Genomic DNA, 27,513 nt, shown 5'->3' on the forward strand with positions numbered 1-27,513 from the left:
TGAAGGATAAAATTAGAAATTTTGCTACAAAAAGCCGCTGTGCTGGAGCATCAGTGAATTGGAAATGGGATTTAGGTTCACCGGAAAGATCTCACACAGAACCTGAAGAATCGCTGATCAGTGAGTACTCTTGCTTTCACACTAGACATCTAGGTGATGTCTGTAATACATTTACTGAACACTTAAAGCAGAAAAGCCGCATGGTTTTTGCAAGGTGGAAGTGTGACTGACATATACGTTAGAGTTCTCAGAGGGTTAAACAAATAAGAATGTAGATGAAAGGGAAGCAGTGGTTATAATCTACAATGAACTTTTGTCACAAATAGGGAATTGTTCTACAGTCTTCAGGGAAGGGTAAGTATAAATCTTCTAGCCTGATGTTTCTTAGATATTTTTCCTCAGACTCTATTTTGTGGAGCCGTGCCCTAAGAAACTAAAATCTTACTATCTTCATCAGTAGTAATATACTTAAAAATTTTTTTCATCAAAATGAAAGAAAAATTTAAAAATTCTCAGAATGCAATCCTTATCCCACACTAGAGTTTGAGAAGCAGTATTTAGTTCATACTTTTTATCACAGCTCACAACTCCTTTTCTGGCCAGACCTTCCCATGTTTCCAGATTCATTTCCTTCCACTATACTACCTCTCGGCTTGTAGCTCTTTCCTCCCCTCCATGCTTGGCTTGTGATTCTTTCCTCCCCTCCACGCCTGCTCCTCCCAATCCTTACCATATTGTTGTACGACTCCAACCAGCTTTGGCTTTTTCTGATCCACCTGCCGAGAGCACCTTTCACATTTCTTCACCTCTCTTACTCTTTCTTAAGACTCGGCTTCATCAAGACTTCTTTCAGGGGTAGTTGGCGCGCTCCACTTCAGTGGCTCTGAGTTTTGTCATTGGGATCCTGGGCCCAGACATGGCACTGCTCATCAAGCCATGCTGAGGCGGTGTCACACATAAAACAATCAAAAAGGCCTACATCTAGACTATACAACTATGTACTGGGAGGTTTTGGGGAGAAGAAGATGGAAAAAAAAAAAAAGTAGATTGGCAACGGATGTTAGCTCAGGTGCCAATCTTTTTTTTTTTTAAAGACTTCTTTAGTCACCATGTTGGATTGAATGCCCTTCCTGTGGCACCTAGTCTGAGCCTCTCTCTGATCACCATTTATCCAATTAATGTGCAAATTCATTGGAGGGACGTGGAGAAATGTCGAGAGTAGGCATCCTCCAGAATTCTTGTTAAGAAATGTTTAAGTGCTCAAAGTTCCCTTCCAATTTAGAAGTTCAGTGATTTTTTGATTTGCAAAAGTGACTGTGTTAACAACCACTCACATATTTTCTCTTTGCCCCATTGTATCTTAGACCAATAAAAGGAGCATATATTTCAACCAGTAAGTGTTAAACTTTAGGAAAACATTCCTCCAAGAAGTGAAATAAACAAAAATTGTATATGAATTAAAGATTGCTTTTGATAAATTTATTAATGAGGGCTAAAATTTGGCACAGTTGAGGAACGTAGTTACAGTGAATATTTAGTCATGTTTATGATGGCGAACCACTATGTCCTAAATTTAGTAAGTAATGCACTAAGTTGGATGCTGCTATCTAAGAACGTGGTGGAACTAAGGACTCAGTTGACCACCAAGAACGTACATTCTCCCAATCGGCTCTTCTTGTGATGGGTGGTCCATAAAGAAGGTTTCACCCCGTTATCACCATACCCAGATGACCATCTCTACAAAGGGACAAATGAAATAATTTAGTAACTAATTAATTCATCCAGCAAGCATTTAGTAAGCATCATCAGTATGCAAGGGACTATTTGTGGATGGCCTCTAGAGAGGAGTAAAGACATAGACCTTGCCCTCAAGGAACCATGGTTCCATTATTTGCACTCATTAGCTGATCCTATGAATGTGTTTGTAAACAGGTTGCTGATAAGTACTATTATAACCTTTGATGACATCAAAGCCCAAAATAAGTTAAAATTTTCAAAAGTTAAGGGAGTAAGCCAGTTGAATGTGAAGGGAAAAAAATTCTTTCACTTTACCGTCTGATTTCTTTCTTATAGGTTAGCAGTCTTCAAGCTGCTTTCTGTTGGAAATTTGGATTTTGTGGAGGCCAATATTTCTTAAAGATAGCTTTTAATTTTATGCCTTTGCTTTCCATGTTTTAAAAACGCTTTTGATAAAAATCATTTAATGGCATCACTTTTTAAAAAATGGTTTAAAAAGACCAACAAAATCATGTTATTAAACATGTGTCTACTGAGGGTTATCTTTTCAACTGTAATTTCCCTTCTGAATAGAGCCTGACCTGTGCAGCAGTCTGTTGAGCTGCATGTGTGAGGCAGGCTATGATTTCGTGATTTCAGAGTCAGAAGAGGGCAAAAAAAGGTGCCTGTGCCCCCAACATTTTAAGGCTCTTTTTTAATTAGAGAATGTTTCCAGTATGTTCATCAATAAGAGAACTTCCAAAGAGATATGAGAAGAGATAGAGAGAAGAGAATTATTGCTGTTCTCCACTTCTTTCTTTTTATATATATATATTTTAAAAAACATTAAAGATAACTATTTAGTATTCAATTCTTAGATGTTAGAGTTTTTTTAAGTATTTAAAAATGAGATAGAACAATGTCCTCAAAGCTGAGATTTCATCAAACTGTGTGTGTGTATACATACATCTGTATGTATATCCTCTTCAATGAGTACTGAAATGAAAAGATTATAACATGTGTTTCAAAATCACGTAGAAATATTTAATAAAAATAAAAATCCAAGACTATAAATTCCATCAATTTTTATCTACCACAGAGTATGGGTTCTTTGGCATTATAGATTATTCGCCAAGTTAAGGTGGAAGGCACTGGTAATTCTATTTACTTGATGCTGCTGCAGAATTAGAAAGCTGAGGAAGAAAGAAAGAACACATAAAGGAAGCATCATCTTTAGCTTCTTTAGCACTTGTAAATTTTCCAAATCTAAATTATAGTAGAATTCTCAGCAATACTTTGTTTTTGTTCTTAAGACTTCCTGTAGTCTTATCTGAACTTTCTCACCATCGTTGCTATAATAATTATTTTGAAATTATTTTAACATCTTAATTACTTTTTAGTTTACAAAACCCTCTCACATAATAAACCTCATTTGGTCTTCACTGAAGTCCTTCCAGGTAGGTATTGTTATTAAGGACACAGACTCGAGTCAGATTGCCTCAGTTTAAAGTTGGCTGTTCACTTCCTAGCTAGGAAGGTGTAAAATAAGGTTGTTGAGAGAATTAAATGAGTTAATATATATAAGGCATTTAGAATAGTGCCTGGCACAGAGTAAGCACTATAAAAGTATTAATTATTATTAGTTATTTTATATATGAAAGGAACCAAGGCTCAGAGACATGCAATAATCGGCCTAACAAGATAGTTGTTTATGGTAAGTTAACAATCTAGGGCAAATCCCAGGACTTCTGATGCTAAAAGCCCTATTTTTTTTAGTATTGTCAGTACTATCCTCTCACTTAGATTGGGCTTCTTTTAAGATTTCTTTCTTCCCTCTCTTTTTTCTCCCTTTTGTCCTCTCATCTTTTTCTTCTCTTTCATCCTTTCCTTTCTCTCTTCTTCCTCTTCTTTCTCCTGGCATTACCATCATCCTTACCATCTGTTCCACCACCAGTGCCACCAACATCACCACCAAAAACACTAGTGTGATGAACTAAGTTATCAACAAACTTGAAAGGAAGTTATGATTATAAATTTTTTTTAATAGGATGACAAAGAAGGAAGGAAGGAGGGTAAGAAAGAAGGAAAGGATAATTTATGTGCTATAGCACAAAGGGACACATTTTAGCTGACAACCATGCTGTGCTGTATATTTAAATTGAAGTTATGATCTCTACTTATTTATTTAAAAAATGCTGAGAGGAAAAGTGTACTTGAAAAGATGAGCAGCAGCTTAGACACTGCAGAAGAAAAGTTTAGTGAATTTGAACAGAGAACAATAGAAGCTATCCAAAATGAAAAATGAATGCAGAATACTAAACTGTCCAAATGCTATGAATAGAAATTGATAATTTATATAAAATAATTACCTAGAAAAATATGGAAATGCTTGTGTAAATATTGCTAGTATGTGAGTTAGGGTGTTGTGATAGTGGATAGTTTTTGTTGCTGTCGTTGCTTTAATTATCAATATTTATTCATTCCATTGTTAAGCACATGCCTCCTGGGTAGCCTGACACTGTGTTAATCAACAGAGCACTAAAGATGAATTGAATATAATTTCTGTCCTTGAGTAGTTCTTGGTCCAGTAGAGAAAACAGATATGTAAACTATAATTGCTATAGAGTATGGTGAGCTGGATAAGGAGGAAGCACTTTATTTAGACTGAGGAAGTCCAATGAAGCTTCTCTAAGAAGAGACATTTTTAGCTATAGTTTGTGGGGGAAAAAAAAAAGAATTCATCGAGTAAATAGCAGTACAATTGAAATGGAGTAGGGGTACAGTTGGAGGAGAATTGGAAAAATCCAGCAAAAGATTAGTATGTGCACATATAGTGCAATATAAGAAATTTTCCAGTATTTTCACCTGGGCGTCATTCTGTAGGTGCAAGGGAGTTATTAAGGGATTTTACATAATCTGAGTTACAAGGTCAGATTTATGATTAGAAAGATTACACTGTCATCAGTATGGTGGATAGATTCAATGGGGGAGACTAGAATCAGAAACTCCAGTAATTCTAGGGAAGAGATCACAATGACTTACTCGAGCAGGGATATAGGAGAGCAGCAGGAGCAGGCAATAAGGAGGTACATTGTGGAGAACGTAACAATAAGAAAGCTAACTAAAAGTCAGTATGCTTTATATTATCGCCATGCACAACTTGTATCACTAAACAATGTTAGTGATAAAACACTCCTCCCTGAAAAAATCTTTTGTTGGTCTAAGTTCCAAACAATTGCCGTGGTTACCAGTGAGTTTTAATAATTGTATTAGTTGTCTATTGCTGCTTAACAAATTACCCCAAATTAGGAAATTAAACAACAAACATTCATTATCTCACACAGTTTCTGAGGGTCGAGAATTTGAGAGTGGCTTAGCTGAATGATTCTGGCTCAGGGTCTCTCATGAGTTTTAGCTGTCAACTGGGATTGTAGTCACCTGAAGTTTTAACTGAAGTTGGAGCATCCATTTCTAAGCTCACTCATGTGGCTGTTGGCTGATATTAGCTGGTGTCCTCAGTTCCTCTCCATGTGAGCCTCTCTATAGAACTACTCATGATGTGACATCTATCTCTATCTCTCTCTCTCTCTCTCTCTATCTATCTATCTATGAGAGAGAGAAGGCTCAACCAAGACAGAAGCTGTAGTGTTTTTTTATAACCTAATCTCAGAAGTGACATACCATCACTTCTGCCATATTCTATTAGTCACATCTGGCAAGGAACTGATTACACAAGAAAGTGAATACCAGGAGTGAGGATCATTGGAGGCCTGTTGGAGTCTATATACAATAATGTATATAGAAAGTTCAAATGAACACATCCTTATTACTTACTCTTTTGCTTACTCTACTTACTTACTCATATAATAAACACTGTATGCTACATGTAAGTTAATTCAGTAAATTACCTATTAAGCAAGCATTCCCCGTCCCCCTCTCCTCCCAGCTCCTGACAACCAACAATCTGCTTTCTGTTTATATGGATTTATCATTTCTGGATATTTAGTATAAATGGAATGGTACAACATGGGACTTTCTTTGTGTGACATCTTTCACTAAGCATATTTTAGAGGTTCATCCACATTGTAAAATGTGTCAGTACCTTATTCCTTTTTATGGCTGAATAATATTCCATTGCATATATATACCACAATTTGTTTATCCATTCATTCGCTGGTGGATATTTGAGTTGTTTCTATCTTTTGGCTATTGTGAATAGTGCTGTTATGAACATCCATGTAAAAGTATTTGTTTGAGGGCATACTGATTTTTGAGTTGCCAGTGAATACGTGAGTGAATGTGTCCAGCAGGTATTTGTATCTGTGAGTCTGTGAGTCCAGAGTCTCTCTGGAGATATCAGAGATATAGATAGACTTAGAGTCAGGAAGTATATATGGGTTGTGGTCAAAACCAAGAGAGGAGATGAGATCACTTAATGAGAGCATGTACAGAAAAAAAAAGCAGGAGATTGAAGGTAGGAGTTAAGTCAAGATGTTTATAAGCATGTAAGACTTGGCTAAAACCTCTAGACATGCTCTGCTCCAACCCCTTGAATCTCCTCAAGCATCAAACTAGCTCACATTAGGCAGAGCTTCTCATTTATCGTTGACCTATAGACTTTGCAAGATCACATAACTTCCTTCAATAACTTATTCAAGAGTTTAGTCATTTTATTTTCAAGAAATCTCTTCTTTCTAGGTGCTCAAATGGCAATTTATGATATTAACAAATCACATCCTGCCCTGTGGAAGATGGATAATGTTTAGTCAGTGCTCTGTGGTATAAATAACTTGTCAGACATCTTTTCTATTGACTAAATAACTTCAGGTCTTTCATCTTTTCTCTAAATATTTTCTAGTATCTAGATGCATTTTCTGATTCAATTGGATAGTCTAGTAAAGTGCTGTCTCATGCTCAATAACATATGTACCCTACCAAGCTCTTATGGTCTGCCCTTCTTTTAAGATAGTGTCATGTTCTATTATTACAAAAAGGAACAAGACAAATCCACTATTGATTTATCAGTATCTTTAACTTGTGTTCCGTTGTAATCTCAAACCCAGGTATTGATGTTCATATCTAGATCATCGTTTGTTCTATTGTATCAGCAGAGAGTGTTTTAATATCAGGGCACTTGTTAATGTTGCCTTTGTACTTTTCTCTCAAAATTCTTTGTTTACACATATCTCTAATTTATAAAGAACACTTTCGATTTTCTTCTTGTATTTTTTACATTATAATCTTGTCATATTTACTGTCATACCAGAATTGAGAATTTCCCAATTCCATTTTCTCACTGATAAGGAATATTGAACAACGTTGGGGACCTAAAAGTCACCCCAGTATGGTAGCTTTCAATTAGATTGACACTAAGCTGTTCACTTGGACTTTTTGGGGACATTACTCTCCATCAAATTATCCTTCTAGGATTGCATGAACCTCTTTGTGTTTGCCGCCTTCCCACTTTAATGGATATTGGAGCATAAGCAGGACTGTAAATCTGTCTGGTGGACTAAATTCCAGCTCTTACAAACCTCAATCGTCTCCCTTTCCTGCATGTGCATTGCAGAATGCAGTGATTGTAAACCGTCCAATCTTTGTCAGGACTTTCTGTGTTTGGTATATATTGTGATTGACACAGCAACGATAATGAAATGCAAGTAATCCTGTGCTGTCAAGATGCTTTAGATGGATTTCCTTGTATTTGGGAGATGTCTGGCCAGGGAGAGGAGGAAATCTAATCTAGCATTCAGAAAACAGTACCTGCACCCTGATGTCTAGAAGGAAGTAAGTTAGACTCCAGGGTAATGCTATTACAAGGCAGTGGTGTTTACTGCGATGCAATCATTAGGATATTTCAACTCTTTGAAAGGCTGGTATCATGTGCTCAAAGGGTGGAGTTAACATTCCTTAATCAATGCTGTGCAGAGAGACTTGATTGCCTAGTGGGTAATTGGCATCTGTGGGGAATGGGCAAAGTGTGGTTAGGTCAGGGCATCGCTGCCCCACCAGGATCTAGCCCGAAAAACAGCCATTTTTTAGCTGGCTTCCTGGAGGTCATGCTAACATATGACTTCCATGAATCTTTTACACTGGATAGCTTTTGCACAATGTCAGCCATTTATTAAATGTTATATCACTTAATTTTCTCAGTCACCCTGCTTTGTAGGTTACTATCTTTGCATTTGCAGATGAGGAGACAAAGGCTGTGTGAGGTTACCACTTCCCGAGGCTTCAGAGTAGAAGAATCAGGATTTGAACTGAGTTCATACACCATGGATTAGGCTTCATTATTTCACTTTAAGCAAAGAGCCAACAAAAGATGTGAATGATCCAGTTAATTCATTTTATAATTAATTTTGAAATTAGTAGGCACTTTTATGTAAATTTTTTGTAACACTGTGTTTTAATCTCCCCTCATCTTATAAAAACTTCTTCTGACCTTAATTCAGATATAATTATAATTTTTATATAGTTGTAATCATAACAAATGCACAATTTCAAGTTCCACCTTTCTCATGTAACATTTCATTTACATTTTTCTATGTTGAATAATTTTTATAGTTATAATTTTAGTAGCTACACAACAATACGGTCAGTAAATATTCAATCATTAAAAAAAATTCATGTAATAATAAAGATTAAGACAGTACCATACAAGTATACCTCACTTTAGAAAAACCAAAATTATGGGCAAACAAAAAAGCAAAACAGAGGGTGAATATTTTCTTAACGAAAGGATTCGATATAAAATTCCTTTAAATAGTACGTCCCCCTGAGTCTCCAGGGGATTCAGTTTCCTAAAATTATGAGTTATGTGAGTGTGTGAAGCTCTGCCTAAGGCTAGATATTTCCTGAGATCCTTTCTAGCACCACCATGACTAATACATCGATTGGGTGAAACAAGGCTGTCCATATATTCCAGACATTTTTCAGTTACAGAAACCTACAGGAATGAAGGATGTGCTTACTTCTCAGGCCTTGGTGGTTCAATAAGAACTCAGAGGAGTTTTTCCCTCCTATACTCCCACGGTGTCAAGTCCAAAGCATTTGTAGAATCATAGATTCCTCAGGATGTCGGAGACAGAGCGCGTCGTCTACTCTAGTCCATCCTCCTGCCTCCAGTCGGGACCACACCCAAACCAGCCCAGACAGAGGAGACTCTGTCCTATTTTTAACAAGACCCAGGGACTGGGTGCATTCCTCATTTCCTCAGTAACTCATTTCAAATCCTACCCACACTTTAATTTTCACCCAATTAAGTGACATCTCCATGCACTTCTTACAACTTTAGATGAAACACTTTCATGAATTTAAAATTAAGAAAGTAAGAAATATGGATCAAATAGACAACAAAATGTCTTTTAGATTGTGACTTTAGATATGCTAGTATAATGTCATATTATGTTGTAATGTTAGGATATGCAATAGCAAATATTATTTCCTAAAAATCCTGAATTCTGTGAATGTAAATGCGTATCTTAAATATCTTAAGACATTTGACTAGAAACGGATGATTATATTTAAGAGAGAAGATAGTGTCACACCCTTCACTCACCCCTCAAAAAAGATTTCATTCTTGCTTAGTGAGATTAGATTATATGTAATCGAGATTATATTTGAGCAAGTTTATTTTTAAGACACACAGTAATGAAAACCATTCTACCCCCTTCCACACACCAAATACAGTTTTATTTTCGTTCAATGAGGTTAGATTGCTTCGGGAGAAAAATCGCTATTTACCATTCTGCCTGTGTTCTGCTAATTGCCTCCCATCAGCTTTGATTTTAACTCTTTTAAATATCAGGAAGCTGAAAATTTTGAGGAGACTTAAAAGAATGAAGATTAATCAAAGATAGAAGTGCCTACTTTAAGTCGGACCTGATCAGCATCCCTACTTTTATTTTTTCTGCATGGCCCCCTCCCAAAGTCAAGTGCTTGTTGGGTATTGCAGGAAGCTTTCTTAACAGACAAGGACATGCTTTCCTAAAGTGTCATGAGTTATTGCTGTAGTTTTGGCTGGTGTATTTTATAAACTTATTCTACAAAAATTGATTGATTGCCTTTCTCTCATATCAACATTCTGACAGGCCTGGTTCCCTCATTTTCTTTTTCTTAGACAATTTCTGTTTTGAAGAATGTGAACAATTGCGAATACTGCCCCTTGATGCAGTCTTCTTTTGTCTGTTTTCTTTCTTCCTTTTATTGGCACCGAGGCTGATAGGCAGCCACGAGTACTAGATAAGAATTCTCTATCAGATTCAGCTGTTCTGCACATGATTAATTTTGTTATGGGCAAAACAGAGTGTGTTTTCTAGGTTCCTCCGGCAGTCACCATATAAAGCTATTCCCGCCCTTAAATCACCTTAGTTTGTGTGTGGTAGAGTATGTCTTAATTGAAACAGTTGTTTTCTTCCATTCATGCTGCCGTATCTCCTGGACTTTCCAGGACCATATTTTCATATTTATGAAAATGGTTAATATCACTTTGACAGACTGTCTTGATCTTTTTCCATGAGTTATAAAATCTTGTGATAAAAACATGATTTTATTTTTCCTGTTATAACTAATTTTGAGGCAAGGTACTTTAGTAAAAAAGAGACAAAGAAGATAACAGTCTGAATCAGATAAAATAAAACAAAAACAAAGCAGAAAACAAGATATCTTTCTTATCAGGCTCTGCTAAAAATGTACAAACTCCTCAAGAGCAATGAAATTTTATATTTTACCAGAGTTCAGTAGGTGTATGATCAACAAATATTACTGAGTGGTTGATAGGTCTGCAGACTCAGAAAATTTAGCCAAAGGTTTATTTGCTGATCACATCCAACTATAGTGTTTTTACGTTGTGTATGAAGATGGCTTGGTGGGTGAGAGGTAGGAGATACACCTAGATTTGAACCTTGCTCTCTCACTTAATTGCTGTGTGACCCTGGGGAAGTTACTTAACCTCTGTGTGCCTCAGTTTCCTCAGAATAAAATGGGGAAGATGATAATTGTTCCTACTCATAGGTTGTATTAAATGAATATGAATAAGTATATATTTGAATATATTGAATAATATTCAAAACATATGACTATTAAGATATTATTCATATCATATATGTATATATCATTGAGAAGGGTACTGGGGAAATAATAAGCACTATATATGTTAGCTATTATTACTAATTTTAAAATGTAAAATCTCATTGCCGCGATTATTCTACTGATCTTGGCCATTAGCAAAAATTGTGATGTTTGGAAGTGATTCCCAAGAGAATAGAAATTCTTCATAGAGATTCCAGATGGCACAGGAACTCTTAGAAGATGTGCAAACAGGAAGAAATGAATTTACTCTTTACTGGGCAAAGTTACCACTGTTTTATGATTAACTGAATCTTAAGGTTCAGTTACCGTCCTGGGGAGTCACAGGCGTAACTGTGACTTTCCTGAGAGCTCTACAGCTGGCCTCACCTGAGCCAGTCAGCACAAGTCAGGGTGGATGGGATCCATATTCCAAACTGCCTTTGGTTTACAGGGACCCGCAAGCTGCCTTAGCTTCATACTTGTCACCCTCTCTACTTGTCCCATGGTGCTGTCTTCAAATTTCATCTATGTTCTCCACATTTGGGTAACCAGTTGCCAAGTCTCAAATTTCTTCAGGTGGCATTGGAACAGTCAGTAAACATCACTAGATCTTTTGCAAATTCTCCCTATTGTTTGCGCTATCTGTAAGAATTGCTTAATTTTAAAAGAACTACAAGCAGATTAGAATACTTTCTCATTTTTAGTGTTCATTTATTTATTAGACAGATATATATTGAACACCAGCTATGTGTTAAGCACTTGATATATAGGGATAAGTAAACAATGGTCCTTGTCCATATCGGATTTATACTCTGGTAATTTGGTGTTGATCTCTTATATAGTTGATCCTCATTATTGTTTAGTTTACTCACTAACATTTATTCATAATTCCAAAATCAATACTTGTGGTGCTTTGAAGTCATTTGTAGACATGTGTAGGGTGGCCAAAAATTTGAGTCCCCGGTCACATATTTCCTGTTGAAGTTGAACCAGGCGATGCTCTGCCTTCTTGTTTCATCCCTCACACTGTAAACAGTGTGTTTTCTGCAGTCTGTTTCTTGCCACATTTTTTGCATTTTTGTGCTTTTTATTGGTGATTTTGCTGTTTAAAATGGCCTCAAGTGTAGTACTGAAGTGCTGCTAGTGTTCCTAAACACTGGACTGTGATGTTCCAGAGAAAATATGTGTGTTTGATAAGCTTTGTTTGGACAAGATTTATAGTACTGTTGGCTGTGAGTTTAATGTTTATGAATCAACACTGTGGTACACCCAGAAAAAGAGAGAGAAAATTCACTAATCTGTACATGAGACTGCTCCAGAAAGGGCAACAGTAACATCTACAGTGCATGATGAAGCCACGAAAAAGACGGAAAAGTGGCCAAACTTGTGGATTCATGAGATGATGTATTGTTGTGAAGCTGAAAACTAACAAAATTTACAGTTATGTTATCCAGGGTTGGGAAAATGTTAAACCTGTCTTGGCTAGTGTTTTATTATAAGGAAATACTGCATATAATCATTTGTAAGAAGTATATATTAAATATATTGTCTTTAAACAGAAACACACATAAAACAAGGTTAGGTATTGATTTTGCTGTGACCAGAAGCTCACAGGAACCTAACCCTGTATTTCCGCTAAGAGCAATGGCTCAGTATTCATTAATTCAGTGTTTCTAGTGATTTTATAGAACATAACTGCTGTGCATAACAAGAACTCTCTGTATATTCTTCGATAATCTAGCAATGATTCTCAACTAGGGTGATTTTGCACCCCACGGGACACTTAGTGATATGTGGAGGCATTTTGATGGTCATGACTTTGTGGAGGGTGGAGGATGGGAGTGGGTGCCACTGGCATCTGGTTGGTAAAAGCCAAGGATGCAGGTAAACTTCCTACAATGCACAGGACAGCCCCCCACAACAAGGAATTATCCCATTAAAAATGTCAACAGTGCCAAAGTGGAGAAACTCTCCTCTATACCTAGGGTCTGCAAATTTTTTCCATAGGTGCCAGATAATTAATATTTTTATCTTTGTGGGCCACCCAGTCTCCATCACAACTACTTCCATTGTGGCATGAAAGCAGCCGCCAACAATATACCAGTTGACAAGAGGTACAGTTGTTTTCCAATAAGCTTTATTTACAATAACAGTCAGCATGCTGGATTTGGGCCTGGGCTATTCTTTGTGGACACCTCCATGGCAGTCATTCTCAATCTTTGATGCTCATTTGAAGAAGCCAGGAGCTTTTAAATGATGGTATTGCCTGGACTCCCCTCCCCCAAATTGGTCTGGGAGGGGTCCCCAGTGTTGGTATTATTTAGAAGCTCCCTGGGGATTACAATGTGCAGCCAATGTTGAGAGCCATTGCTCTGAAATAGTTGCTGTTTGTGTATCCGAAAGTTGACCCAGCACAGTAGACCCTTATCAGCAATCAGCAGACTCTTTTCTTGCGATCTGGCTTTTGTCCCAAGCACTTCCCTGAAAGTCCCCAAATTAATGGCCTTTTATTAGTGCTCATTCCTCTGAACCTCTGAGGTTCAGATTTAGAAACACTCCGTATTTTGGGGTATCCTGAAACTACTCAGTCTCCTGGTTCTTCTGCACTCCTAACTACTCTTCTGCTGCTTCTTCAACCTTTTGCACATTAAACATAGGTGCTCCCCAAAGAGCTGTCCTAGTGTTCTTCTCTGATTAATTTTCCCTGCACTGCATCACGGCTTTACCTCTCTATAAGCAACGTTCACATAACTATCTGTTGGCCTGATCTCTCCCACAGGGGTGGTTTTAGTAGGCCACCTGGCAACTCTATTCTTGGTTTGATAATAGTTTTGGAAATTAGATATGAAAATTCTTACTCATGAAACAAAGTTACAATCTCTTCTTCCAAATATCAATTCCCACTGCACACGACGTTTCACAGAACATTTTTAAAACTATAACCCTTACTATGGAACTATCATACAGGAGAAACAACCCCACCGTAAAGTCATTCCAGGACTTTGTAACATAACTTATGCATCTAGACCTACTCATGCTGGATGGAATGTTAACAGTGTATAAAAATTTAAATACTATTTAATAAGAATAAGTACAATAAATACCAATTTTGCATATATGTCACCAGAACACTCCTAGAGTGCAGAGATATAGTAACGAGGCATTCATTCATTGCCAGATGTATCCAGCAGACCTTGCCGGGACATAGGCAGCTCACTCAAACTGGGTAATTGGCAAGAGTTTCAAGAGGGTCTGTTTACAAAGATAGGGCAGATATATTTGTTTCCCAGGGCTGCTGTAACAAATTACCACAAACTTGGTGGCTTAAAGCAACACCAATTTATTCTCTCCTTCTGGAGGCCAGAAGTCCAAAATCAAGGTGTTGGCAGGGCTGCACTCCCTGCGGAGGCTCTAGAGGAGAGTCCTTCCTTGCCTCTTCCAGCTTCTGGCGGCTCTTGGTATTCCTTGGCTTCCTTGACTTGTGGCCACATCACTCCAATCTCTGCCTCTGTTTTTACATCACCTTCTCCTCTTCTCTTCTGTCTGTGTCAAATTTCGCTTTGCCTTTGTTTTATAAGGACACTTGTCATTGGATTTAGGACCCACCCAAATAGTCCAGGATGATCTCCTCATCTCAAGAGCTTCAACTTAATTACATCTGCAAAGACCATTTTTGCAAATAAGGAGTTAAGACATGGACATATCTTTTTGGGAGCCATCATTCAACCCACCACAGCAGGATTGGGGGAAACCAACAAGGGACAGTGAAGTCCTATGGGGTTGTCTTTAGTAGGGCTGCAAGAGAGAAAAGGAAGCACTCAGTGGAATCTAGAGCCAGCGGCTGTAACTGAAGGGTGGGAAGGGAGGCACCTGACAGCAGTGTGGCTTTTGAAAGATAATTTTACTTAATGAGTAAACTGACATAATGAAAACTGAGGGAATAGATACCCAATTTTATTCTCTTCCCACCCTCCTACTGGTGCTTTTCGTTGGCCCAGTCAAAATGGATGCCAGAGAAAAAGATGCCCAGTGATGCAGTCCATAAAGGAGAAGGGTACAGAATGGATGTGGAGGGGCATATGAGGACATTACCACTCCTGAGGAGGAACAGATAAGTTCTCAAGTTAGAGGTTCAAATGAGGTTGCTTTCACAAGTGCAGCAGTAAGTTTAGCTTTTTCTATATGTAAAAAAAAATGAGAACATATTTCATTTTTTCCTGTAATTTCATTCCGTTACACACTTGTACTGGGAAATACTAATTACCTCTGTGTTTTGGGAAAAGAACTATAAGCAGAGTACAAACCGCGATGGTCCCTTCCATATATAGAAATAATCCCATTATCATAAGCATCATCATCATTATTATAATTGTGCTTCTCTTATTTATATTCCTTTTATTTCTCAAACGGAATTTAGGTGGCTCATGGAGAAGAGATGTATTATAAGGATGATGAAATTGAAATACGAAGTCAAGACCCTGGAAAGGAGGAGAAAGCAAATATGTCAACCTCAAGGGTTAATAGAGTTGCTGTGTGTGATTGAGCATCGAATTTGGTTCTACCTTCCTGGCAGCATCATTATGATAACATAGTTACATCTACATCTCACTCGAACAGAGCTCTGCTTATCTAGTCATGAGAAACTCTGCAGCACGATTCCATAAAGGCTGTCTCCCTCTCCCATTCGTGTACCCGTCACTATGATCAAAAATTACCAGATAATTGTAGAGCTAATCACTTCTTGTGGAAATAAAAATTTGAGGGATGAGAAAAAGACTATAGAAGAACACAGAGGGACCAGAAGAAAAGAAGTAATGAGGAGAGAAGAGGAAAAAGAGTGAAGGTCAATGTAGCTCTTGTAATTGCTAAGTATTTCCAAATTTTTCTCATTCCTTTTGTATTTTTTATTTGTTTTATTGAGGTATAATTTAAAATATATTTAAAATTTTTATTTTAATTTTATTATGCCTTTATTATAATATACATTACATTCGCCAACTTTACATGAATTGTTGATGTTTATTGGTAAATGTTTACAGCTGTGAAACTACCACCATAATCACGCTATAGAACATTTTCATCACCGCTCAGAATTCTCTCATACCCTTTTACACTCAATCCCCTCCTCCCACTGCTGGCCTCTAGCAACAACTGATCTGCTTCTTATCAATATAGTTGTGGCTTTTCTAAAATTTCACATATACGTAGTCTTTTGTGTCTGGCTTCTTTCACCCAGCACAATGCTCTTGAGATTCATCTATGTTGTTGCAGGTGTCATAGCTCACTCCTGTTTATTTTTGAGTAGTTATCCATTTTTTAATACCCCACAATTTGTTTATCTATTCACCAGTTCAACAGACATTTGAATTGTTTCCAGTTTTTGGCAATTATGAATACAACTGTCGTAAACATACACATACAAGTCTTTGTGTGAGCACGTAGCTTCATTTTCCTGGAATAAATACCTCATAGTGGGATTAGTGGGTTGTATGGTAGATGTATGTTTAACTTTATAAGAAACTGCCAAACTGTTTTGAAAGTGGCTGTACCATTTTACCTTCCCACAAGCAATGTATACTACTATTTTACATCTTTGTCAATGTTTAGTATTGTCAGTCTTCTTAATTTTGGCTTATTCAAGTGAGTGTGTAGGTGGTATCTTTTTAATTTGCAGTTTCCTAAAGATTAATAATGTTAAGCATCTTTTTATTATTAATTTGCCACTCTTTGGTAAAGTGTCCATTCAATTCTCTTGCTCATTTGAAAAATTGGGCTTTTAAAAATATTTTTATCAAGTCCTAAGAGGTTTATTTTTGTTTTAAAATATGTTCTGACTTAAACAAATCTGTTAGTGAATGTGTTTTGCAAATACTTTTTCTCAACTATGAAAAAGAAATATTGCTTATACCATAGAGCTGTTGTAAGAATTAAATTAAACTAGATAATATGCAAAGGTTCCAATACCTAATAGCCACTCAGTAAATGAGAGTTCTCTCTCAGGAAATGAGGGTTCTCTTCCCATGTCCCTTCTCCTTACCAATAGATTCAAATCCTCTAGAAAAGTTGAGAATGAAGCAAGCAAGAAAAATTCTCTCAATGAGGGCACCTTGGAGAGAATATTTTCAGGACAATGAAAATTGGGAAATTGCAGGGAATATTGGGAGAAAAACAGGGAAATTGCAAAGGATTAAAGAGTGAAGGGTAAGGATTTAACCAAAGGCAAATGTTATTCTTTCAGAAAATTGGGAGATGAAGGAAAAGAGAGAAAGCAGTCGCATGAGTGAGAGGCAGAAGTGTACAGCGGTTAGCACAAGAGTCTGCGGCTGGGTTGCTCGGGTTTGAAGCCCAACTCTGCCACTTACAAGCTGTGTGAAGATGGCAAGCTCTTTAACTTCTCTGTGGAAGAGCAAGTAAGAGAGGAGGGCAAGGCCCCAAGGGAAGTTATGAGGCATAAGCCTGGGAAAGGTTTGTTTTTACTATAGGATAACAGGAGCAAAGACCACAAGGAACTCTGAAAGATACATCAAATTAGATGATCTTTATTTTTTCAGTAAAATGTGATGTTAAATCATCTTCCCAGAAAGAGGAATATCAAGGGCAAAACTGGGAGTTAAGGAAAGTGAAGAAGGTAAGGAGCACTAGTTGTTGAGATTCAAATAGTGACTTGGCAAGAAAGGCATTAAAAGATTGCCAAAAATCAAAAAGGATCCAGGTGAGCTTGGAGAGCAGGAATTAGAAATGGGTTCCATCAACAGGTTTTTGTGACTCACTCTAATAATATTTATCAGCCTGAAAGCAGGAAAGGGAGAAAACAGAACACAACCTACTGAGGGAAGATAGTGGTTGGCAAAACAGCAAATATTTCAAGGATTCCAGATGAACACATTGTTGAAATGGTCAGCCATGTTACAGTGGACAAGGTACAGCTAAAGAAAGAGGTGTTCATGAGCATGTTTTATTTCTGAAAGTAGAAAAAACAAAGAACAATTTTTTTAAGTGACAAATTTTAAATGGCTGCCCAGATGGACAGAGTAAGATGGAGACAAAAACTGAAAATGTGGTTACTCAGATATTTCAGATTCAGTGATAAACAAATGCAGATGGAGTTGAGTTGATGGATGGAGAGATCAAATGGGAGGTTCTCCTGTCATGGGGAATTTTAGTTTGGAGATTTTGAGGTAGGGAACTTTGGAGGTTGAGGTACATGGTCTCAAGAGTGTCAGAGTCAGAGTGGAGAAGGGAGAAATGGCAAATGAGTTGATTAAGAGACTGTAGGGTCAGTATTAGGAAGAGTAATGCTAGGGGTGGTACATGAAGGTGCTCACACACACTGAGGAAGACTGAAGTCCCCATGAAATGAGGAAGAGTGCTTTAGTGATCAGTAGATTATTGCAGAGATTTCTCAACTACATTATGTTACCAATCAATCCTAAAAACAGGAGGAAAATTTTGTCCAAATGAATATTTGCTTAGCCTTGCCTTGTAACTAACGCTAAGTGAATTTTTATATTATCTTTTATAACTGATGTCATCTGAGTATTTATCGTACACCCACACCAGGCTCCAGAAAACATGAAGCTATCAAAACTCAGTTCTCAGCAGCTTCCTCCTCATTCTCAGATGTAACATGCCTGCTGGGGATAACTCTAATGAGCTGCCTTTGCTTGGGACAGAACAGGAGGGCTGGAGAAAATGGAAAACAAAGTATTCTTCTCTTCTTCTTACTGTGGGTCCACCCAAAGGGGAGTGGAAGAGTGGGAGGGAGAGCTTACTCATATTTCAGTGCTGGTTAAAAAACATACCTTGGCTTTTCACTCAAGGTGCTTATTTATATATTTTACATATTTGCACGCTGAGCCCTAGGCTTCTTAACTAGTACACATGCATGCAAAAGACCATTTAAGATGAGTCACTGAAATCTCTAGGGGAGTTTCTTCTCCTTCTACTTCTAGAGTGTTAGGTAATGTTGTCTTTGAAGGAGGCCCCCAGGAAGAGCAACAGTCTTCAGAATTCATCTAGAGCTTGCGATACATCATTTACCACACTGAAAAAAAATTAAACTTGCCAATGTCTCCCTTGAAAGGTCTTAAAATTTACTTAAACGGGGTCAATTTCTTCTTCTTCTATGAAAATAGGCAAAATACTGCCATTTAATATCACATTCCAAGCAATTGGCAGCACATACTCAAATAACTTAGGGGTTGCAAGGCCTGTATTGATAATTCAAGTTTCAAAATGGGACTCTGAGAAAATATTTTACTGCTTATGTGGTACAGACTGACTGTCTCCATTAAATACATTCATTGGATAATTGCTTAACTTTACACTTTCCTTTTCTAGTGAAGTCACATATAATATGTCCAAAATGGCTAGAGGAATCATGGGATTTGGCATATAAATACAGCATTGCTTTTCAAAAAGGACAGAATATGTTCAAGAACTATTTATATTCTGGGTAAGCTTTAAATTGTATATATTACATGCAGAAGAAAATAATTCATTGTGAGCATATCTCATGTTGTACACCAAACTAAATGACTCTTTGATACTGATGTCATGCTCATTCATATTAGTGGGAGTTATAGATACCAAGAGAACCAAAAGCCAATGCCAAGAATGCATGGAATGGTTTCCATGGAGCATAATGGCACAATTGTCTGATGGAACAAAATTGAAAAGAACTAGAGAACAGGAAAAGGGTGTGGTGTCTGCAAAAATAAAAAACTTTATTCATGGATTCAAATTTATGCTTAAAATGAATTGGATGTGATATATCATTCTCAGTTTTCAGGCAAAAGTTAGAAACTAGTTAAATAGTGATGGAACTTTCAGAGTAATCTGGCAAATTCTCTTGGAGCTTTCTTTCCCTCCACCTCAAATATACTTATTATCAACAGTTCTATCTTTCTACCCTAGAGGATGACAGACTATTCTCCTTTTTTAAACCAATGATTTTGAAAAGGTCCCTTCCATATCCTTTTTAAGACTTCATGCCAACAGTCTTCACATAGCCTTGTAAACCTGCCATTTCCTCCCACACATCTGGAAGGGCCTGTGGGTAGAGTCCATTACCATAAAAAACCCAACCTGAGTAAGAGACAGTTGGAAAAAAATTCTAAACATTTCTTTTGTCTCCCCCTCAGACTGTTGGTTATATTTTTATTCTGTTCTCTAACCATAATTAAACCTTCCTTTGATTTCCTTTTTGAACACTGAAAACCAATAAGCAGCTTTAACATTATTATAAGTATGTAAATACTGGTCGCTTAGAGGCTTCCCAGTGGTACACTTTCATGACTTTGGTGTCATTCCAAGGACAGTTTCTTGTGTTCAGTTCAAATGAAAGTGCCTTTTTAATGCCACCAATTGCTTAAAATTATTTCACAGTTCTGTTTGTTTCACAATGTCTAGTTCAGACAGTTTTCTTATGGTGCCTTCCCCATTGTATATCGAAATAGTCTCTTACTCTTTATAACTTGAAGTCCATTTGATTCTCTTAAGTCTCTTGACTTTCTGTTTTAATTTGACTGTTTTTTTCATTTGTGGATCAATATTTTCATACTTACCCTCACTCCTCCCTCCCAACTCTTACCAAAGATCTCCTTGGGATTCTTTCATCTTAGTAGTATTAAAATTTGGAGTGGCTTTCTAGACTTGATGTCATTCTAGAGCTTCCTCTTCTTGTGCTCCTTGATTGGACGGATCTACTATTTTTCGGATTCTACATCTTCCCTTTGATTACTTTGTACCTTTGTTTTCCTGTAGTACATTTTCAAGTAACTGCCTATGAAAAGATAAATGGGATGCAAATGTTCCGAGACTTTGCAAGTTTTAAAAGGTCTTTTATCTGCTCTCACCTTTGATTGAGAGCTTGGCTGAGTGTAGAATTCTGGGTTGCAAAAAACATTCCCTTAGAACATCCTCAATAAGATAAAAGGAATTTATGAAAAACCCACAGCGAACGTCACACTCAATGGTGAAAGAATGAAAGCTTTCTCCCTAAGACTAGGAATAAGACAAAGTTGTCTGTTTTTGCCACTTCTATTTAACTTTGTACTGGAAGCTTTGGCTCGAGCAATTAGGCAAGAAGCTGAATAAAAGGCATTCAGATGGCAAAGGAAGAAGTAAAACTATCTATCCACAGATTACATGAGCTTCCATATAGAAAATCCTAAAGAATTCTTCAAAACTATTAGTGCTAATAAATGAATTCAGCAAGCTGCAAGATACAAGATCAACAGACAAAATTCAGTTGTATTTCTATACACTATTAATGAACAATCCAAAAGAGAAATTAGGAAGACAATTCCCTTTACAATAACATCCAAAAGAATAAAATACTTAGGAATAAATTTAACTAAGGAGGTAAGAGGCTTGTACACTGAAAACTATAAAACATTGCTGAAAGAAATTAAAGAAGACCTAAATAAATGGAAAGACACAAAATGTTCATAGATTGGAAGACTTAATATTGTTAAAATGGCAATGCTACCCAAAGTAATCTACACCTTCAATGCAATGCCTATCAAAATTCCAATAGCCTTTTTAGCAGAAATGGAAAAGTCAACCCTCAAATTCATATGGAATTGCAAGGAAACCTAAGTAGCCAAAATAATATTGAAAAAGAAGAAGAAAGTTGGAGGACTCACACTTCCTGATTTAAAAACTTACTGCAAAGCCACAGTAATGAAAACATTGTGATACTGGCATAAAGATAGACATATAGATCAGTGGAACAGAATTGTAAGTCTAGAAATAAACCCATAGTCAACTGATTTCAACAAAGATGCCAAGACCATTCAATGAAAAAGAAAAGTCTCTTCAACAAATGGTACTGGGACAACTGGATATCCACAAAAAAGAATGAAGTTGGGCTTACCTCACTCCATATACAAAAACCAACTCAAAATGGATTAAAGAGGTAAAACTATAAAACTGTTAGATGAACATAGGGCTAAATCTTCATGACTTTAACTTTGACAATGGTTTTCTTAGATATGACACCAAAAGGACAAGTAACAAAAGAAAAAAATAGATAAATTGGATTTCATTGAAATTAAAACTTTTATGCATCAAACGCTATCAAGAGAGTAAATGAAAGGCAACCCATGGAATGGGAAAGAAACATTTGTAAATCATATATCCGATAAAGATCTAGTATATAGAATATATAAAGAACTCATACTCAACAACGAAAAGATAAAAAATCCAATTTAAAAGTTGGCAAAGAACTTGAACAGATGTTTCTCCAAAGAAGATATACCACTGGCCAACAAGCACGTAAAAAGATGACCAAAATCATTAGGCATTAGGAAAATGTAAAGCAAAATCAAAACCACAAGATACCACTGCACATCCACTAGGATGGCCATTGGGCGGGGGTGGGGGAGGGGCGGAGGAAAGTAACAACAACGTAGAGAAATTAGGACCCTTAAACATTGCTATGGTGAATTTTAACTTACGTGTATTTTACCAGAATAAAAAGAAAAAAGATGGGTAAAGGAGGTTAAAGTAGGCACCTGTGTTGGTTAGTTACTTGTCAACCTGGTTAGGCTATAGTATGCAGTTATTTAATCACAAGAGAATCTAGGTGTTGCTGTGAAGGTTGTAGATTCCTTAACATCTACAATTGGTTGACTTTAAATAAAGGAGATTACCCTTGATAATGTGAATGGGTCTCACCCAATCAGTCCTATGGACTTGAGAGCAAAAAAATAAAAATAAAAATTCTGCCTTAAGACTACGGTGTCAACTCCTACCTGATTTTCCAGCCTCCTGGCCTGCCCTACAAATTTCAGACTTGCCACCCCTCTAGGGGACCTCCTACAATTACATGTGCCAATTCCTTCAAATAAATCCCTGTCACTCATATACAGGAGAAAAAAAGAGTCTCTTAAAATATTGAAGGCATTCTTCCAAATCTTTCAGTTTCTGATGAGGATTCTGATACCGGACTGATAATTATTCTTTTGTGCAAGATTTCTTTCTTTGTCTTTCTTCCTTTCTTTCTCTCTTTCTCTCATCCTTCCTTCCTTCTTTCCGTCCTTCCTTTCTTCCTTCCTTCTTTCTTCCTTTCTCTCTCTCTGTCTTTGGACTCTTCTTATCTTTGGTTCTAAAGTCAGATAGTGGTATACCAAGTGTTGGTCTTTATTCTTTCATTGGCAGAATAGGGGTTTTCCCACTATTGAAGACATGTATCTCTCTTTAGTTCTGGAAAGTTACTTGTGTAATTTCTTTAATTATTTTTTCTTCATTGTTTTCTTTGTTCTCTATGTCTGGCATGCCTATTAGACAGATATTTGATCTTTTGATTGATCTTCTATGTCTCCTTTCTCTCTGTCATTTTGTTTTATTTTTTAAAAGAAGTTCCATGATTTATCTTTCTACCTTGGGTTGATAATTTTTGGGAGGAAATTATATTTGAAATATTCAAGAGCTCCTTATTTATTCAGTAATTGTTCCTTTTTCATTTTATTTTACAAGTGTAATATTTTCTGGAACACCTAATGAAACATTTTGTTTGATATAAGTTATCTCTTTTCTCTGGGGCCAGTTTTCTGTGCATCATGAGAGGCAATATAGCAGAGTAGTTTATCAGTGCAGACTGGAAACAGATCAAATCTCACCTTCAATACAGGCTAACTGTGTAACTTTGGTCAAGTTACATAAGTCATCTCTGCCTCAGTTTCCTGGGGCATAATAGTTATATTAAGCTGTACAATTTTTGTACAGATTTAGAGAGTTTGTTTATGAGTGTACTTAGACAATTCCCAGCACATAGTAAGCACCTAATAAGTGTGAGCTATTATTATTGGTCTTTTCTTTTACATTGCAAGCTTTATTCATATGACTAATGAATCTTGGTTGCCCATTCCTATTTTTTAAATGTGAGACTATAAAGTTGACTTGGGAGCTCAGTTTTTGTGGGTGAAATTTGCTGACTGAAAAGCCTAGTTTTAGCAGAGTCAGAAACGGGCATCGAATTAAGCCAAATGAAGAGACTTTCACTATGGGTCACCAACATCCATGTTCTAGTTCTGCCTAGATAATTGGTTCAATTTCTTTAGAGAAAAACCCTCAAATTATATTGCTTTGTATTAAGTGCCTGACTGCAAGCTCTCTACATGGAGAGAGAGTGTGGGAGGGGTTAATTGTTAAGCATATTCATCTAGAAATGACTCCCCAACTTTCAGCCACAGTCTCTACCCTGCACGCTTGGTCCTATTTGGCTGACTCTCTTCTGGGTTTAGCGGGTGGTTGCCTCTTTCCTTGGCTGCACTTCCTTCCACATGTTTTCTGAGTGATGGCTTTCTTTTTTCTCTTCATTAATACACTCTTTTCTCTTCTTTTTTTTTTCATTTATTTGTTTATTTTCAGATGTACATCATATTTTGAATTCTGTCTAGATTACATCATGTTCACCACCTGAAAACTAATTATAGTCCATCCCCTCACATGTGAGCTTAATCATCCCTTTTGCCCTCCGCCCTCTCCCCTTCCCCTAGGGTAACCACCAATCCAATCTCCAATGTTATGTGTTTGTTTGTTGTGGTTTTTATCTTCTACTTACGAGTGAAATCATATGGTATTTGCCTTTCTCCCTCTGACTTATTTCACCCAACATGATACCCTCAAGGTCCATCCATATTGTCACAAAGGTCCAGATTTCATCATTTCTTATGGCTGAGTAGTAGTCTATTGTGTATAAATACCACATCTTCTTTATCCATTCGTCCCTTGATGGGCACCTAGGTTGCTTCCAAGTCTTGGCTATTGTGTATAATGCTGCAATGGACTCAGGGGTGCAAGCATCTTTATGCCTTTGTGTTTTCAAGTTCTTTGGATAAATACCCAGCAGTGGGATAGCTGGATCATATGGTAGATCTATCCTTAATTTTCTGAGGATACTCCATACTGCTTTCCATAATGGTTGCACCAGTTTGCACTCCCACCAGCAGTGAACAAGGGTTCCCTTCTCTCCACATCCTCTCCAATATTTGTTGTTCCCTGTCTTGTTAATTATAGCCATTCTGACCGGAGTGAGGTGGTAGCTCATTGTAGTTTTGATTTGCATTTCCCTGATAGCTAATGATGTTGAGCATCTTTTCATATGCCTGTTGGCCGTCCGTGTATCTTCTTTGGAGAAATCTCTGTTCAGATCTTTTGCCCATTTTCTAATTGCATTGTTGGTTTTTTTGTTGTTGAGCTGTATGAATTCTTTGTATATTTTGGGTATTAACCCCTTATCTGATATATGGTTTGCAAATATCTTCTCCCAATTGTTAGGTTATCTTTTCGTTAAGTTGATAATTTCCTTTGCCGTGCGGAAGCTTTTTAGTTTGATGTAGTCCCATTTGTTCACTTTTTCTTTTGTTTCCCTTGCCCAGTCAGTCATGGGACTTGAAAATATGCTGCTCAGACCGATGTCAAAGAGCGTACTGCCTATGTTTTCTTCTAGAAGCTTCATGGTTTCGGGTCTTACATTCAAGTCTTTAATCCATTTTGAGTTGATTTTTGTGCAGTATTACACTCTTTTCCATCTTCTCTTCGTCTTCCAGAAATTTGTAGAAATTTCTTATCAGCTAAAAACTTCTGCCACCACGTTTCCTTTCTCTTTTTGTGAGATTCTTCTTATTTTTTAAAACCTTCTTTCTTATTTTAATGTGACCTCAGGAGGGTGAGGAGCAAAACAGATGTGCTCAGTGACTATTTTGAACCAAAAACCCTGATTTTTTTTTTTACACTTTTGCAGTCTAAATTCCATGTTAATTCCTAAATTGAAAATATTCCATTCTATTTCATCAACAACTTACTGTTTCATCTTCTACAATAGTGGTGCTATTTAATTGTCCTTGTTTACAGAAAACTCTAGTTTACTGTAAAGAAATTTGAAAAATAAGAAAAACCACAAAAAAGTAAAAATCAATCATAATCCCATCACACCAAGGTAATTATTGTTAATTTCCACTTTTTCCCCCTTTAAAATCACCATCTTCCCTTCTCCAGTTCAGTTTCTACGCATTTTAGAAATTCTGCAACCCTAAAGCCTAGCATACAGGCTGACAAAGACAGAATCCTCTCATAGCAGGTGGGGAAAGGATAGAGACATGTGGAAGTGTCCCTCTCATATGTGAGGAACTGCAAGGAGGCCAGGGTGGCTGGACCTGAGCAAAGAAGGAGAGTATTAGAAGAAGAGGTCAGAGAGATGGGGGTATGTGTGCGTGTGGCATATCACGCATACACTTAGAGACAGACCATTGTAAGATCTTGGACTTTTACTCTGAGAAAATGTCAAGTTATTGGAGGGATATGAGCAAAGAAATGACATGCTATAAGTTACGTTTTTAAAAAATCTCTCTGGTGAAAAATGGGCAATAAGGGGCAAAAGCAAAAGCAGAAAGAGCAGTTAGGAGATCATTCAATAATCTAAGAGACAAATGATGGTTGGGACCAGGGTGGTTATTGCAGAAGTAGTAAGAAGTGGTCAGATTATGCATATATTTTTATGTCTATATTCAAGAATGAGACTTATCTAACCATCCATTCACCTGCCTGCTTGTCTGTCCATCCATCCATCCATCCATTCATCCATCCATTCTTCCATTTATTCATGTGTCTATCTATTCCTATTGTAAGGTTTATATTTCAGAATTTGGATTTGGAAAATGTCCATATTTTTCTATGGTCCAAAACAGTTCAGAGAGTATGGAAATTGTATGTTCTTTGAAGTTCAAAAAATCTTGCTCATCTGATTCGCTGGACCTGACGCTTTTCTTGTAGATAAGGCTTTGACAACTTTTTATGTATCTTCCATGGTAGTGGTCTGTTAAGATTGTCTATCTCTTCCTGAGTCAGTATTGGTCATTTGCATTTTTCTAGAAAGTAATTCATTTTCTTGAGATTTAAAAATGTATGCTTTGCATTGTATATAGTTTATAGTTTTAAAAATCTCTCTGTATGTTTGTGGCTATATCCTCATTATTATTATCTTTATGTATTTATGTTTTGTCTGTCTTTTGATTTGCTAGACTAAGTAGAGAGTTGTCTATTTTAATGTATCTTTTTCCCCCAAAGAATAGGCAGCTCTTAAATTTCTTTGTCTATTTACCACATCTACTTGTTTTTCAGGTCACATTTTTATTTCTTTTTAAGTTATTTCCTTCTTCCTGCTTTACTTGTATTTGCTTCCCCCCCCCCACTCTTGTAATTTCTTGAATTAAATACTTAGTTCACCTTTTTTCTTGTGTTCTGAATTTGCCTCAGATAAATGCTTTAGCTACGGCTTATTGGTGTTGACATGTTATGTTATCATTATTGCTCTTTTCTTAGTACTCTATACTTTCAGATTTGTCCCAAGAGCTATTTATTAGTGATTTTTCTTTTCATTTCAAAATGATGCTTTTCAGTTTACGTATTTGAAATTAATTTCTAGTTATAAAGATTTGTGGTCAGAGACTATGTCTTATATGATTTCTGTTTTATTGGAATTCACTGAGGTTTTCTTTATGGCTTAATGCATGATCATTTTCATAAAGTTTCCATGGGTCTTTAAAATAGAGAGTGAATTTTCTGTTGAGTACTAAGTTCAATTTGTAGTTATTAAATCAACCTTATTAATTACATTATTTAGCACTTCAATTTTTTCCTTGATTAATATGTAAAGGAGAAAGATATTTAAGTCATCCACATTCATTGTGTTGTTTATTTACCTTTTTTACTTTATATATT

Source organism: Equus quagga, chromosome 4 (genome assembly GCF_021613505.1).
Source record: "Equus quagga isolate Etosha38 chromosome 4, UCLA_HA_Equagga_1.0, whole genome shotgun sequence".
NCBI classification, from domain to species: domain Eukaryota; kingdom Metazoa; phylum Chordata; class Mammalia; order Perissodactyla; family Equidae; genus Equus; species Equus quagga.